This window comes from Cyprinodon tularosa, unplaced genomic scaffold, assembly GCF_016077235.1.
Source record: "Cyprinodon tularosa strain WSP-4 unplaced genomic scaffold, ASM1607723v1 ctg625, whole genome shotgun sequence".
NCBI lineage: Eukaryota > Metazoa > Chordata > Actinopteri > Cyprinodontiformes > Cyprinodontidae > Cyprinodon > Cyprinodon tularosa.
The window spans coordinates 39,964-55,743 of NW_024039369.1; positions in this window are offsets into that span (position 1 = coordinate 39,964).

A 15,780-nucleotide genomic window follows, 5' to 3' on the forward strand; every position below is an offset into this window, starting at 1 on the left:
TGCTGACATCACCATCTTTAAACATGGAGTTCTAATGTTTTCTCATCAGTTCAGGGCTGCAGACTTCCATGTCTGCAGTTGGTCCATTCGCTCTCCATGTTCAGATGATGGATTGAACAGATCTAGGTTAGATTTTCAAAGCTTAGGCTACCGTTTTATGACCTAATCCTTCTTTAGGCTTCTGCAGATCTTCTCCTGACATGTCTGCTGTGTTACTCACGTCTTTATGATGCTGGTCTTTCTTTAATGTGAAAGCAGCTGAATACAAATGTGTGCCACATTCTTCTGCTTCTTGTCTGCAAAATCAGTTAAAATCATCAATTTGAGTCAATTTTTTAAAGTTTATAACAAACGACTTATTAGAGTTCAAAGCAGAAATTTAAACAGTGTCTGACCCTAAAAACACAAGCAACAAAAGTCCAGAAAGAAATCCGCTGTAGTAAATGTAGAATAACTTCAATCCAACATGGTCCATTTTTACGTGCACAAGTGGAAACTATAGGGTTAGAAATTAAAACCTCTGTTGCTTCACAGACCTTTTAACTCTTGGCATCAGCTGATCATCACAAAGAGTTTCAAAATGATGACAAGCTGCAGGTTGAAATGTGCCCCTTAAACATCTGCACCCCTCTGATGTTTTAGATTATCTCTAATTACTGCCCTCTGGTGGCCATTCCAGGCATTTCAGCTTCTTGTAAATCAAGTAACGCCATCATCACTGGACTGAACCAAATTCAAAATTCAAATTAAACATAAATGCTTACATCTTTGTTAATTATAAACTAAAATAAACTAAATTAAAAGTATTTTAACAATTAAATTGGTTACACATTTTAGCACCTGTTATTACTGATCATTTGTCCCAAATGTAGTTATGCTGAACAATTATAAGATTACAGAAATATTGACATTTAATGCTACAGCTTTACTGCACAAAATGAGGGTAAAAGCTACACAGAGAGTCCACAGGGGGTCAGGCACAAAAAGTTAACTTCCAGTCACTGGCTTAATGGGAAAGTTTAGTGGAAGGAAAATATGTGGGAAAAAGGTTCATGAACTTGAACGCTCCGAGGTTTCGCCCCATAGAGTAAAATTTCTACATTAACATATTTCTATTCCCAATTTTTTACTGTAAAACATAATTTTAATTAACTTCATTTTGCATTTTCATAATTTAAAAAGCAGTCGTCAAGCAAAAAAGAAACAGTTCCACTGTTCCTTAAAGAAGACTTTAAACAGGTGAAACTAAAACTTTTCCCCTTGAGGAGTTTTGGATAGAACAGATTGACAATTAAATGCAAAATGTTTATACATTTTTTTTTTTCACCATTCCTGCTCTAAGTGAGTCGCTCTGTTAGCTAAAGGCATGTTTTAGCGTCTCTACAGTTTAGGTCCTAATCAGAACACATCTGGACGAGGTGATCTTTACCAGCGAACTCTGCAGCAGCTGCGTGTCATCGACAGGCTTCCCTCACCGACGGTTTAGAAATCCCTTTAATCAGTCCGGAAAGTCGCCACACAAAATCTACAACGGTGCTACGAGTTAAACATGCCCAATGGTCAAGAGAAACAAATTTAAACATTTTGTTTGTTTCCCTTTTTAAAGATTTAATCAAATGATTATGAGTTTATTGAGGCTCGCTAAAGGAAAGCAGTGCCAGTGTAATTGGCTTTTTAACTGGTTTATGTTGATAATAGGAGGCCAGTTTTGGAGCGTTTTCGGCAGCAGGCGCCACTAAAGGGACCAAATGGTGTTTTGCAGTAGGTTCAAATCCACATTTGAACATTTTTAAACGTCCGATCTGCAGAAATCAGGACAGAACTGCGTATCAGAATAACATCCAGCCTCTTTTCAGATTATATTCCAAGCTTCAAACTGCCAGAACCGGATCGATTCCAGTCGTTCACAAGCCGGTAAATTTGTTTCTGACGGAAACATCCTGCAACTGCCGACGTACCCTGACCTGGTGGAGTGTTTTTAGGATTACCATCAGATTGGATTTGTTGCTGCTTTGAGGAACGGCCGGGAAATGTGTTTGGTCTCAGCGATGAAATTAGATCAGCTCCTAAAAGTGTCTCATCCTCACATTTTCATTGCTGTGTTCAATAAATCAGTCATTAAATGGAGAAAATCAGAATGTGCAGCCACTATAGGTTGCTTAAAACTGCTGAGCAATTTGTTCTTTTAAAAAAAAGCAACAATAAGAAATCTGTTCAGCTAATCTTTACATGCATTTCTCATAAAAAATAAAAGCATAATAAAGGAAATTAAAGCACATGCAAATATGAAGTCATCTCAGATGTTTTTTGTTTAGAAGTTGAAGCAGTTTTTCCCGCAGCTTCAAGTTTAAATCTTTACAAATGAAAGATTTTTCATTTTTAGCTTAAAGGACTCAGACGGAAAAGGTCCAATCTTTTTTTCAGTTCTGTTGAAATGTATTTTATGTCTCTATTTCTGTTTCAGTATATTTGACATTCAGTTTTTTACTCTTGAAAAATGCTGAGCTGTTAATGAGGCTGATTTTCTGATGATGTCAGAGTCTCTGATAGATGTGAAGATGATGAAAACATCCCAACATGCATGGATGAACTGAAGTGCATGAATCACAATCAGAGAAGCTTTACAGGCAGAATAGGAACTGTTTAAAGCCCATCAGATGTTCTGTTTTCATGTCAGTCAGAAGCAAAAAGTCTCAGAGCTGGTTTGTTTAGAAAACACTAAGAACTGAATTTGTTTCCTTTCTGCTGGGCTGTGGAGGTTTTCTCTGAATTGTTTCCTTTATGTTTTTACTGTTTTTCTTTTTTTATTCTGATTGGCTGCTGCTTCCGTCTGCAGCGCTTCTCATTGGCCGCTGAGGCTGAGTCTGTAACCTATGCAAGGTTAGTCAGCAGTTTCTGTCCATTCTGATCATCATATAACAGCATCTTCAATAAACCCTGGAGAATAAACTAACTTCAACATTTGTCTGGTTTCAAATTCACATCAATCTTGCTTTTCCAGAGGAGGAACCTAAAATATTTAAATGGAGATTTATATCAGGAAGCAGGAAAGATGGTAAAATCTGGGATGGGTTATTGGATCGTTTTTACTTTCTTGACCCAAATTGTCATTTTCTGGTTTTTAAGGTCACACAACGGTACCAGAAAAAGAGAATTTTCACACGATGACGTCATTTTTAAAAGGAAAATATTCAACCAAACTAATGTATAGGCATCGGCCAGTCTTTCCCAGTCACACTCAGGTAAGGTGAAGCCCACACCTGCAGAGTGTGGCACCATGAAGTAGGCTAAAATAATCACAAAAAGCAAGCAAACAAATGCCTCGAATTAGAGAGAGTGGATTTTCACTCCTGTCCCGCCCCACTCCCACAGAAACAAATGGTGTCCCGTCCCGATCCCGGGCCAGAGTAGAAATCTAAATCCTGTCCCGTCCCAAATTACTCCCACTCCCATCCCGCTCCCATTCAGAATGACTCCCGCTCCTGCACCACTCCCATTCTTCTCGTCTTCAATAAGATTTCTGCCAATACATTGAATCTCAATTTCTATGAAGGGTCAGTTAAGTTCCTGTTTCTAACTCTATCAAAGGTCAGTTAAAATAAAGGTAATAATAATTATAAATACATAATAAAAGTAACAAACAAGGAAACAGACCATGCTTATCTTAGGTGAATAAACAATCAAAACAATCAAACGTTTGGAAGTCGAGTTCGCCGCTAACTGTTGGTCCCTCCATTGTTGTTTTTGAGCGCGGGTGAAAAACTCAGAGCGGAAGCACTGTTGGTTTTTGGGTCCTGTAGTTTTTTTTGACTCGCATTATAATGTAGGCTTCGAGGAAAAAAACTACAAAATGGCGGCACCAGTACTGGATTTTTTTCTTTCTATTTTATTTTATTTTTTAGCATCGATCCTAGTTTTTTTTAGCTACTATTGGTTTGCTCCCGCTCCCGTCTTCTCCCGTTAATGTTTAATCCTGTACCGTCCCAATCACGTGATCGTTACTAATACTGACTCCTGAAAAAATGTCATTCTCTACCTCGAATGTAAGAAAATACAGACTGAGAAACAAACATTGTCAATAAGAAGAGAGAGACTGGGCGACTGGAGAGAAATCTGCTAAACCTAAAAAGTAAAAAGGCCTGAGTTACATCTACTCCAGAAATCTTACTGATTCTCAAGACTTTAGGGATATTTTCCACAGACTGATGAGGCTTCTAAAAAACAAACAAACAAAGAAATCCTAAACTGAAACATAAGAAAAATTAAAATAAAATTGCAATATTGGTTAAAAAAAAACGCCACAACTTTACCCCAGAAGTGGCAACATCATGCAGCCCTGGTTTAAAATGCTTTTGGACTCCAACAGAAATTAATTTGTATAAACATTGATCAATAAGTGAAAAGATGAAAAGAGGAGTTGAGGGAAAAAAAAGCTTTTCTGCTAGATTGAATCACTAAAAGAACCAAACAATGTGGGGATTTTTTGTTTATTTTTTTACCCAGGACAGTGTACGAGATAAAAAAAAAAAGCAAGCCTGTGTTTCACTCATGAAGTTTAATACCAGCCACAGTTTTTTCACGTGGTCAAACTGGATCAACAGCGTAGGAACAAACGGTGAAGAACGAGAACGGTTACGGCGGCGGCGGTAGCACATGTTGAAGTGACAAGGCTAAAATAATCTGGCATGTGGAGCAGCTCAGAGAGTCGGAACATGTTGATCCTGTCGGACATTAACGTCACTTAGAAAAGCAGGGTTAAAAGGTCAGAGATAAGTGTGAATGGGAACAGGAATTATTCTGCAATCTTCAGGGTTTTATGTCCGTAAAAGGAATAGTATGAAATAAAATAACATTTTTGAGGAGGAAAATCAAAAGACAAAAAAAAATCTCAATAAAAGGTTTTAAATTCAAGAAGTATTTAAAAGAAATTGAACAACAAAGGAAGTGTCGCTACTTCAGATGATTGTGGGGGTCATCGGTTCAGGCTGTAAGTCGGTCAGATGCGCCCAGAGAATGTGGTTTCCACATCAGCTGACATCTTGAACCACATTTACATTAAGGCAGTGGTTCTCAAACTTTTTCTGTCATTCCCCACTTTGGACAAGGGGGAATTTTCAAGCCCCGCCTGTCCCCATCGCCCCAACACAATGCTAATGAAATATGAAACAATCTTAAAATGTTCCAATTTTATTGAAGTAACAAGTAGTATCTAAATACAAACTATCTACATCAAATAACAGCAAGCTCAAAAATAAAGAAAATAAAAATGCAGCTGTGTCAAAATTTGTATCAAGCTCAAAGATAGAAAAAATTAAAGTGCCACTCTGCAATCTGTTAATAAAAGAAAAGAAGTGAAATCCATCTGGCAAGACAGGTCTATTTATCCCTGCATTAGTGGCTGCAATGAGCCTGTTTTGCATTGCAGTTTCTCAAAACGGGGTTGCAGGCTTGATACTGCCACTCTCAAGTCATGCTCAATGTTCAGCTGAGATCTCTATTTTGTTTTCAGTGAAGCAACAGCTGAAAAGCCCATCTCACAGAGATATGTGGCAAAGGGAAGAAGAATGGACACAGCTCTCTGCCCGATGAGTGGATACTCGCTCTCCACTCCAAACCAGAAACATGAACATGTGGCTGTGTGAATCAAACGCCGTTATTTATTTAAGATAAAATATTTCAAATTCAGTTATTTATGATCAACCTGCGCCGTCAATCCCGGCGCATGTGCGCTTCATTTGCAGTCTGGACGCTGAGGGTAAACGTGCTGTGTCTCTGACTGCAGCGCTGAGAGGGACTCCTGCGATAGCGGGGGAGAACGGGGTTGGGACGGGGGAGGCGCCCCACGGCAGCAGGACAAGAAAAGGAACGATACGTGCTTTCCCGTAACCCCCAGATTCCACATACTCTTGTCTTTCATGGAAATCAATGAGAGCTGTTCCACATCCACCGCTACTCCTCCGCACGTCTCCGTCCACGTACGTCTTCTCCGTCCGTCACTGACAAATTACGGAGCCGAGCTATTTTTTGCTCCGCTCCGGTCCGGCCAGGTCAAGATCCGCAATTGCAATCGCACCAAACAGGAAAAAGAACCTCGACAAATTCCGGTTCGTCAAATTAAAATATAGTAGCAACAGATCGGTGACTAGAAATTATAGCACAATTCTTATATATAAAAAAAAAAACTAACACCGTAAATGATTGGATGCAAACTATTGGTTATTCACCAACCAGGAAGCAGATTTCTCATCTCCATTAAAACATTTATTTTATACCGAGGGACTTAAAGTTTAATCAAATCCATTCAAAAGAAACTTCTTATTACATGAATGAAAAGAGATGCTGAGTTGTAGAGAACAAGTTCATTAAAAAAAAAGCAGTTTTGAATTATCCCTATCTCTGTTACAAAAATCTACAAAAATATATATATATATATATATATATATATATATATATATATATATATTTGGGCAGAAACTGAACATATGCTGGATGATGGTGGGATTTTTTTAATATGTCATATTAAATTAAGCGCTCACAGGGTTCATACAGGAATGAGTGACTCTAATTTAATGCTATTTTAATGCTATTTGAAATGATTTTAATGCCATTAACAAGAACCATGTACACAAGTTATTAGTGTACATGAAATATGGAGCTGTAAGCACAGTTCCATGACTCCTGTATGTATGTAAACACACACACATACACACACACATATATACGTATATATATTCTCTAGCTTTTTCTCCGCCTGGAGCTTCCTTTCCGAACATACGGCTTTATAAACAGTTCCACGCAAATTAATAGCGATATAATATATCTGACGAAATTGTTTTTAAAAGCATTTTTATTAAAGAATCATAAATGCAACGATAAACATATTTAATTAATTTTAGTGCCAATTAAGGGCTTGATTAAAAAAAGAATTATGAATTGTAATTATTTTTACTGATCCGCGGAAACCCTGGTTCATCTGGCGCATGCCCTCTACGATTTCCAAGGAACTCAGAGCGGAGCGGAGGGGACAGCGGCGGCTATAGGCTTTGCTTTGTGCAGGCGGTCTGGAGCGCAGCGGGGCGGAGCGGAGCGCTGACGGAGTATGTTCTCCAAAAGTCGCTAGATTTGTCGCTAGTCGCTTTTTTGAAAAAGAGTCGCTGGAGGGTCTGAAATATGGCGACAAAGTCGCTGAGTTGGCAACACTGGGGCGCGAAAGTTTATTCCGTTACAAATAATATGCCGACGTCACGTCAATCATTATTTTGGCACTTCAGTTCCAGGTGAAATGTTTCTCATATCTAATGTTCTTTTAATTAGACTGCATGTAGGCTAGTAATGATTACTTTGTGGGTTTGATTGGTCTAAAAAGCGGCAACATACAGCTATAAGGACAGTTTGCTCTCACACGTTATAGTCACACACACACACACACACACACCGGAACTTGGCGCGCCCCACCTGTCACGTCTCAATTCCCCACCAGTGGGTCGCGCCACACACTTTGAGAACCGCGGCATTAAGGTCAACAGCTGCAGCAAAATGCAGTGACTCACTCAGTTTGTCTTCAAGCCGGATAAACTCAGTGCCCTGCCTGCAAAATCTTCATAAAGACGCATTTTGGAATATTAGCAGCTCAGATACTTTTGGTTTTAAAAAACAAGACGTAAATTCTCAATAACTACAGCTAACAACACATTTCTATCGCTCAAAGAAATTTGTATGGAAACCTGATTTAATATTTAATCTAACTTTTTCTTAGCTCAACACCAACTGTCCCAAATGGTGCAAAAATGGCAAAGTAGCAAACTTAACATGAACATGCTAACATTAGCATAAACAATTGTGACCGTTTTGTTTCAAGGGAAATGATCGAGCAAAGATATGTTGGTTTTAAAAATGCCTTAGATGTTTTGGAAAGAATAAATGCGGAAATGGTGTCACACACAATTTAACCTTGTCGAGGTGAGTCCCACCCGAGGTAGTTGATGCGCTATTGTCCTTGCTAAGTTTGCCTTTTTTATGTCTCTAAATTAAACGCTAAAGCAACTAGGGCTGGGCAATTAATTGCATGTTCAATATGGTAAATGATAAATAGTCTGTACTTATATAGAGCTTTTTCAAGTCAGAAGACTTCACCACTGTACTACGGCTGTCACAATAACCGCACGAATTAAATATCGCGATATCAAGAAGCTCACAGCGCTACCAAACCAGCCACGGCCATCACCGCATCTTAACACAACGGTTGAGGATACAATGGCAGCTGCACTGATATCAAAACCAAATGTTACTTACCAAAAATCAAAGGTAGCCAAAAGTCAAATTTACCTTTAAAAGTTCAGCCTTCTTCTGAATTTTGTTAATTTCAGTCGGAGAAATGAGGCACATCTGCTGCCATTGCTGCCCTTTGATCTGCGTTCAATATAGTGTTATAAAATTGCCATGTCTTTTTTTATAACCTTTTTTTTATATTTAAGCGCCATTTTTCAAAGGAAATGTTGCCATGTAGTTGGTAATTTAAGGATATACAAACACATTTGGGAAATAAATAGATTAGTATAAAGAAAAAAAAAGATGGTGCAATAATATCGCATATTGCGATATTTAGCCCTTCTTGAATAATCGCAGGGGGAATTCTTCAACCGCGACGGCTCTACTGTTTAGACTACATTCAGTCACCCATTCCCACACACACTCACACACTGATGGTGGCTAGCTACCTTGTAGCCACAGCTGCCCTGGGGCTCACTGACAGAAGCGAGGCTGCTGGACAATGGCGCCACCGGGTTGTCTGACCGCCATCAGTAGGTAATGCAGGTGACGTGTCTTGCCCAAGGACAAACTGACACTTGAAGCCAGAGCAATATATTCGCAAATTAACAAAAACGCGATTTTCAAATCGCAAAGGCAGTCAGTTTTAGAGTAAGACAGCATTTCACACTCAAGCCGTTTATGTGGCGGGAAAACACTTGAAGTGGGTTTTTCGCCACACAGACAGGTAGATAATTTTGCGGCTAGCATGCGCGTCCATCCACGCAAGTAGAAGTAGACTATTTTTTTACACAGAGACTAAAGTAAAGTCCTAGAACAATGGACACTGGGCAAACAAGCTTTCAAAAACTAGAATGCCGGAAAAAAAAAAAAAGACCAGGTTGGGGTTAGGGCAAAGGAACATTTTATATAAATGTTAAAATTGAAATTGTCATTTTGATTAAAAATAATCACAAATTTTCTCTGTTGCAAAACTGTTTAGCCCTAAAAGCAACAGTTGTATTTACAGTACAAAGTAATTGAATATCTGACAGCTTCGTGTATCATCCATTTTGTTCTGGAAGCCATATTGATTGTTAAGGTTGCTCTTAACTTGAGTTTGTTCTTAACTGCTAAAAAAGACAACAGAGAGGAGGCATATTTACTAGCGGTGACCTTTAAGTGTTGTTCCAAGTTATTCTTCTCGTTTGAAATAAATAGATGCAGCGCTAGATAGTAAGTCATTTTGCGGCGGTGTCGAAAAAACGAATAAGACGTTTTATTTTATTAACCTGTACTCTGGCACTCTGGTGAGAGTGCCAGAGTACAGGTAGCCCATTTTCCTTCATTGTTTTAGGTAAAAATAGAATATTAGGGAACTGAAAGATCGATATCATATTGGACAGCCAAAAATCACAATGTAATGCCAAATAAATTTATCCCCACACCCATTTGTCACACCGTTTAATCCTGCCATTCAAACTTTATTCTTTGTTTTGTTTTTATTTAGGTAGCACATGCATAGTAGGCTCAGTCAAAAAAAAAAGTATGAAAGTTTTGACTTTAACCAAACAATGCAATATCTGCAGAAAGACGGGTTCTGCAGATTCTTTTAACTTAAAACTGCCACCCTATTTAAAACTGCAGCTTGTTCCCTGTTTTGCTTTGCATGAATCATGTTGAGGCCGGAGACCACTGCAGCATACAGTAAAATGCTGGAGTGTGTGTTGTAAACGAGAAGAGCTGCTTCTGTATATGTGGAGACAAAAGGCAGCCTGGAGCAGAGTGCACGTTAGGTTAGTGTGGGTGGATGCACAGGGAGATCCACAGGAGGACAAAAAAAACCTAACAGAAGCACGCAGGGCAGAGGAGGAGGAGGTAGACAACCAAACATATGGAGGTTTTCTATTTCAGGAAAGAGGAGAGAAACATAACTGGAGGAAAAGAGGCGGGTTTAGAGAAAACTCACCTCTAAAGGTGGTGGTGAAAGTTAAAGTTTCTTTAGTTTGCTGATCCACAGCAAGTGTGTGAGAACAAAAAGGCCAAGAGGGAAAGACATCAGCAATGACCTTGGAGAAGAAAACTGATGGTCATGAAGTCTGGATGTGATCCAGAGCACCAAGTTAAGATTAAACAAAATACAGAGTGATGATATCAGCACCTCTTAAGACTGTAAGGCACGGTGGTGGTGGAGGTTGAGCCGATTGGTTTGGTAGCAACAGAACCTGGACCTCTAGAGTCAACTAAGAATCCTGTGAATCCCAAAGGAAACCCAACAGAAAGGCTGAAGAGGAAACCAGTCAGGGTCCAGAATCTACCTGATCAAAATGCATCCGTTTGCTTTCCAAAATAAACCAACGCAACGTTTGGAGGAAGAGGCATCTTAAAGTCCTCCAGAAATTCCATAAAGAAGGGCTAAATATCAAATATCAGGATACACATAAATGGACATATGGATATATATATATATAAATGGACAAAAAATGTCATGGCCGCAGAGATCTATTCATCCCTGGTATTTCACTCAAAGCTAGGGCTGGGCGATATGTAAATAATCACATATCACGATATGGAATATTTTATATCACAATAACGATATATATCGCAATATGGCCCAATTAAGTACGTTTTCAGCAAATCTCTGAAAAATATGACAAAACAACATAATTGCTTACTTTTTTCCAACTTTATTTTGAAGTGACATTTATAGAACTGTCACAAATTAGAAAAATAAATTGTAGTGCAGCAACATAAATACATAAAATGAGGCAGAGGTAGCGCTACAGTACCCTTGACTTTTTTTTTCAAAACCCTACAGGTTTTTAAATAAAATTACCAAAATAAATAAATCAAAGTGCACTAATGTTTAGTTTAAGTTTCTGCATAGAAAAGCACAAATTTTTAACAAAAGTTACAAAAAATAAAGTTTTTCAAGTTTCTTAAATCTTTTGCCTTGTAGTGCAAAGTTTGCATACCATAATGGCAATATACATTATCAAAATTAAATAAATCAGGGTTGAATATAACTAAATTGTTTAAGGCATCAACCATCAAAAAAGTGCAAACAAAGGATACATTGTCGATGTAGAAATGTCGTTTCTGTCAAATCTATAGGTTGAGTGCGAGGAAGGCAAGTTGGTCAACTGTATTTGGCTTAAGACATGACCTCTTACATGTGACAATGTTCCCACTCACACTGAAGGCCCGTTCAGATGAAGAACTAGTAGCAGGAATGCACAAGTACTTCTTAGCAAGCCTGGCCACTAATGGGAAATGTAACGCATGTTGTTTCCACCATCCCAGAGGGTCCGCCTCTGAATCAGGCCCAGGTGTCTGAAGATACATGGAGAGCTCCAGTTCAATGGATGCTCTGTTTGACTGAAAGCGGCTAGTGCCTTGGCCTGCAGCTGGTGCCTTTTTGAAGTAGCTCCCCAAACTCTTCTTTGTTTTCTTTGTTGGGTAACTAAGGTCTGGTTCATCTTCAGCAGCTGGTGGTGAAATGGAGGTGGCTGTTTCTGCACTTTCAGGTGCTGGCGTTACCATGTCCACCAGCTCTGCTGCAGCTCTCATCTTTATGAACTCCACCCTCTCTTCCTTCATGTAAGCTGTCTTAAACCGTGGGTCGACAAATGTTGCCATGTCTAGAAGGTTGTTGGTGGTACAGTCATCATACTTTTCATTGAGGTACTTGAGGATACCCTCTTTGATTGCTTTTGAGAGCTCTGTGTCCCCATCTTTCTGGCTGAGTACTTCATTATTGAAGAGGTGCAGTACCGGTTTCAGAAAAGATACGGTGACGTACTTCTCCCCCGATAAAGCATCAATAAACTCGAACAGTGGAGCCAGTGCCTTGTTCATGGACTCTAGTACCATCATATCTTGCCAGCTTGGCACCAGATTTCTTGCCTAAGTCAGATAGCAAAGGAAATGGGTTACTTTCATCAGGAGGGGAATCTAGGCTGAAAATATAATCATAATCCAAGGAATCAGTGTGCAATGTCCAGTTGCCATGTCTCACCTTCTTGTCTGTAAGAAGAACCTGTGAAAGAGCTTTCTCCTGCTCTTGGAACCTCTGAATCATCTGCTGCCGTGAACCCCATCTTGTGGGGGTTTCAGTGATGAGCTGATGGTGAGGCAAGCCCAGCAATGCTTGAGCTTTGGCCAAATCACGTTTTCTCTTCCACGAGTTGGAGAACGCACTCACCACCTTTTTACAGACCCCAACTGCACGTTCCACAGCCTGCTTTGTAGATGCTGGTGTGAGAGCTTTCAAAGTGTTCTCTGTATAGATAAAAAAAAAATGTATGTAATTTAATATCAAATGTGATGATGATATAAATTATAAATACATTTAATTTATAAAAAAATCTAATTAAATCTGCACGCAACTCCCGTTATCCATTTATGATCAAACATAAAACAGGATAACCACACTTCAATTTCACAAATATTTCACAAATATTTTGTTGTTGTAAGTTTAATTAAGAATCGTCATTGTCACCACTTGTTACCATTGTGAAATTATTTGAGAAAGACACCAGCTCAGATAACATAATACACAGAAAAAAATAATACACTGAAAAAAAAACAGACACGCGCCCTCAGTGATGCACTCATGCTCGCACTAAATTACACTTACCAATAGCTAGCTGGAGACGGTGACCAAAGCATTGTAGCCGTTGCCATTCATTCAGTTCCATTGCAGTTATGTTGTTGGTGGCATTATCTGTGGTGACACAGACAAGGTGGCATTCTTGCAGCCCCCATGACTGTAGTGTATCTCTCAGACCTAGATAGATAAATGCTTTTATTTATATGTAAATAAATATTAAGAATAGAATAAAGATGCAGCTCAAGTAACATACCTTGGGCTAACATGGCTCCTGTGTGGTCATCTGGAAAGTAGGCAGTCTGTAAGCAGCGAGCGCAGAGGGTCCAGTCTTCAGTGATAAAATGGATGGTTACACTCATATAGGGCTGCGTCACCCTGCTTGTCCACAGGTCTGTTGTCAAGGCATAATGTACCACGCTGCAAACCTCCTTTTCAACTTTGGCCCGGCATGCGTCATTTAAGCGAGGCAACTCCACTTGGCTGAAGTGCTTGCGACTGGGCATAACGTACCTCGGGTCAAGGACTTTGACAAGTTCTCGGAAGCTCTCCTTCTCAACTTCGTACACGGGGATCATGCCTTTACATATGTAATGCGCAATGGCAACAGTGATTTGTTTATGGCGCTGAGAAGTTTTCTCATACGGGGTGCATCGTGCTAACGACTCCGTTATCTTCAGCTGGCTGTGATTTTTATATTTGCAACTTTCCCCTGCCGTTTCAGAACTTGCTTTACCTCGCACTTTTTGGATCCTTATGTATTCTTTTTCGTGTTTTTTCTTGAGGTGATAGAAGAGGTTTGTCGTGTTGCCGTCGGGTGAGGAAACATGCTTGTAGCATAGTTTGCAAAGGACCGTTGTCTGCTCCGTGTCAGACTTCTTAAATCCAAAATGTGACCAAATCACAGACGTACCCCCTCTTTTTGGTAAAAGTTCTTCATCTTGGGTTGCGCATGCGCGCATGATCAAAAGCCGTAAAGCAGCGTTATGTCGCAAAACCACAAGACGCCGCTTCTTTGTGAATTAAAACTAATAAATATTGTTTATCACTTATAAGCTGTGTGTAGGCTACGTGACTAAACCAATACGTTCGTCGTTGTGTACCTTGGGAAATGTTTGCTTAAATAAGAGATAAAATGGCGTTAGAAACGATAGAAACAATAGAATATAATTAGCACTGTAGACACTTTTGTATCGTTCGTACGATATATATCGTCCTATCGCCCAGCCCTACTCAAAGCTGTGGTCTTCTCTGGACTTTAACTTGCCTGCTGCGCCATCTTTCTGTTTTCCTGCCACCTTTAGCTCCTGACATCCTCACATGCAGAGTCTCGGGTGTCTAAATCAGCTGTCTGGTTTTGCACTTTGCACCTTGTAACCAAAGAGTTTGGTCCGATCCTTCCGTCTGTGTTGGCAGCAGCTCACCATCATCCATCATTCAAAGGGCTGCTTTAGTGAGCTTTGTTTAGTATCAATCATTTAGCCCTGCTGTCCTAGTGCCAACCTCAGTGTGTGAGGGGGGGGGGGGGGGGGGGTGGCTAGACTGGCTGTGTTGTTCTCTGCAGGACTCAAAGACCTTTAAGCAACACTAAACTCTGCAGGTCAGGTTCAAACTGGATCCCAATAATTCACAGTACAGAACTTTATACTGTATATATACACAGTACAACAAACAAGCTAACGAGGTACTTTAGATTATATTCGCTGCCACAGACTAATAACCCAACATATAAGGTTTAAAGGGACGAATCAATGACCTGGAAGAGAAGACTGGACCAAACTCCCCAGATACTAAACCCACTAAACATCTGAGCTCCTCTGGACAGGATCTAAGAAGAGCTAATGGTGAAATCTGGAAGGAAGGAAGGAAGGAAGGAAGGAAGGAAGGAAGGAAGGAAGGAAGGAAGGAAGGAAGGAAGGAAGGAAGGAAGGAAGGAAGGAAGGAAGGAAGGAAGGAAGGAAGGAAGGAAGGAAGGAAGGAAGGAAGGAAGGAAGGAAGGAAGGAAGGAAGGAAGGAAGGAAGGAGAACAATGAGCAGTTGAACCGATTAAAGAACCAATTCATTGTTTATAAATAATAATAATAATAGTGCAGTAATTCTGCTTCTCTTAAACTGACAGTAATAGTTATTAATTTCGCCTCCAGTTCATCCGCATCACTCCATTTTCTTCTTCTATCCTTCTGTCGATGGATATTGTTTTCCTGTCACTCTCTCTCTAACTCTCTCCTTCCCTCTGGAGGTTTGAAGCATCTTTTTCAAAGTGCTGCTCTCTCCTTCCTCTCTCCTGCTTCTGAATAAACACGTTTACTTTCTGGCCTTAAAATAGAAAACTGCGTGACAATTTTTTTTTTCATTGCTGCTGATAAGCATGATGGGCTGTCGATGGGTCGCCTTAACGAAATGTAGCCTCCCAAATCCCCTCTCTGCTGCACTTAATCTACTGCGAGAAGAGGGGGGGTGGGGGCTGCTCACCAAAAGACTGACAAAGGACGTGACTTCACTTACGCAACATCATGGAGGAGGATGAAGAGCTCAGGACAAATGCACACATTTTAGCTTTTGATGTGAGTTACGGATCAGCAGCATTAGGAGGCATTTAATCATTTAAGGAGAACCAGGAGGGCCAGAAAGCCTTAAATTAACTCTGTGTTTTCTTCAGGATTCCAAAAGAAAAGATGAAAAGTCAGAAAGTGTGAAACTACCTACAGCTTTGCTATGGAGATGTTTGGTGGATGAAGGGAGGGTCCTAACATGGCCGGAGATAGACAGGTGCAGGCAGAGATGCAAACCTGAGCAGCAGACGTGTGAATTTCACGTGCAGGAATACAGGTGCTGGTCATAAAATTAGAATATCATGAAAAAGTAGATTGATTTCAGTAATTCCATTTAAAAAGTGAAACTTGTATATTATATTCATACATTAC